This window comes from Myotis myotis, unplaced genomic scaffold, assembly GCF_014108235.1.
Source record: "Myotis myotis isolate mMyoMyo1 unplaced genomic scaffold, mMyoMyo1.p scaffold_m19_p_40, whole genome shotgun sequence".
Classification (NCBI taxonomy): domain Eukaryota; kingdom Metazoa; phylum Chordata; class Mammalia; order Chiroptera; family Vespertilionidae; genus Myotis; species Myotis myotis.
In genome coordinates, this window is record NW_023416347.1 from 2,013,445 (window position 1) to 2,015,676 (window position 2,232).

The following is a 2,232-nucleotide window of genomic DNA, read 5'->3' on the forward strand; positions in this document are numbered from 1 at the left end:
CCAGTGTCGCTCAGTCTGTTGGGCATCAACCCCACACTTAAAGGTCACTAGAACAGGCCAGGGCACATGCCCTCCTCAAACCCCAGTAGGGGAGAGCAAGAGGCAGCTGATTAATGTATCTCTTTCATATAGATGTTTCTCTCTCATTCACCTCCCTTCCATTTCCCTAAAAGAAACAATATAAGTAATGTTTAAAATACTTTTTTAAAAACAATAAACTCTGTGTTTTGGGTGCTCAAAATTGTAAATCTATTTTTGCTCCACCGTGTATATTGGTGACAGATAAGTTTGTTTCATGTGTGACAACTTCGCAGCTTTATATGTACATCAAAGCTCACCAAATAGTACATATTAAAAAAGTGCAGTTTGTTGCATGTCAGTTTTCCTATTCTGGGAGAAAGAACCTTGTCTCAGTGGCAGGAAATACTGGCAAGCAGTGTAGACTATTGCCATCAGAACCAACAGGAGTGCTGAGTGGTTACAAAAGACACAAACTGGGATTGATTATAGGATTATCCTTCCTCTATCTTTGAGTTCTTGCCTGTTGAGCAACAACCTTGAGGTGAACACCCTATAGGGGCCAGGGGAATCCACACCACTTTTATATTATTTTTTCTGCCAGTGGCTTCAGCTACAGGAAATAGTTATGGAGGTCCTCAAAATGTCCTAAATATCATACAAGCCACAGGCCCTGGAATAATTTTGGATTTATGTCCAGAAGAGGCACTTTTCATCTCATTTAACTGAAGTCTCTCCCATTTCCATGAAATCAGTGTTTCTGTCCCAATACTAATTCCACCTCAGAGTATTACAAGTGACAACAGTCTATGGAATTTCATACATCATGGCACATGACCTCTTTGGAGCATGTATAGAGTAGTTCTCTAAACATTGCTGAAACTTATATAATACACGAGAGGCCCGGTGCATGAAATTCATGCACAGGTAGGGTCCCTAGAACTGGCTGGAAATCAGGGCCGATTGGGGCCTTCAGATCACTGGCTGGGGCCTTCCTTCTCCTGGCTGCCAGCTGGGGGCCTTCCTTCATTCTGCGCTGCCCCCTGGTGGTCAGTGAATGTCATAGCGAGCAGTTGAACTCCCAAGGGGATAATTTGCATATTAGCCTTTTATTATATAGGATACTGTGAACAGAGATCATAATTCATATTGTTTGTATAAGCACAACAAAGGCCTCCTCTTTAGGATGACCATTGACCTCACCAATAATGGAGACACCAAACTTCAAATTAAAAACAAAAAGTCATGTACACTTTCATTTAAGGCCTTGGTCAGCAATACAAAATTAGCCAATATTAGACAAAGAGGAATTTTCTGCTATCATGCTATGACTTCCAAAGCACAAAAGTTTGGGACCACACCATATCCATTTATCTCTCCATGCTGACAGATCACAACTTTCCATTCCAATCATCCCAGGCAGTGAGTAGAACCAATGAATTAAAGGTATAAAAGAAAAAAAACAACTTTACAAAAACATAAAAGGAGCAGAGGACAGCAAGCAGTTTGCAGGTTGGTGAATTAGAACCTGAAATAATTCATCACAGCTAATGTGAGAACCACAATGTCCCTGTCAGAAGTAGCACTTCTTAGCTGAGGACAGGTGCTCTGGATGAACCCTGGGTCAGGTGCATTCCCTAGTCAGAGATAAAGGAATGAAGATACTGCTAAGAGGTCATAATAATCATAATTTCCTCAAGTACAAGTGAGAACACAGAATATATTTCCCCTGAGCATACAGGTGATGTTACCAATGCACATTCTTCAGGTGGTAGAAGTGAAATTGTTTCAGCCACAAATACATGCAGTGACATCAATCGGGTATTAGGTCTGGGCAGGTTGGCAAATGCAGATCCTTTAAGCCTCACTTGTACTTGAAGCTTATGAAGAATTTAGCAGAGTGTATGTTTTGACAAAAGGAGTTTATATTTGGTAAATGGGTCCCAAATAATCTCCTTCAGTGTTTTCATTCTGAGTGAGAAAGATGAAATATGATCTGGACATTTAAAGCTTTTCTCCAGTGTGAACTCTCAGGTGTGTGACCAGACTATGTTTGTGGCTAAAATATTTCCCACATACACTAGACCAGCCGTGGGCAAACTACAGCCCGCGGGCCGGATCTGGCCTGCTTGAAATGAATAAAACTAAAAAAAAAAAAAGACCGTACCCTTTTATGTAATGATGTTTACTTTGAATTTATATTAGTTCACACAA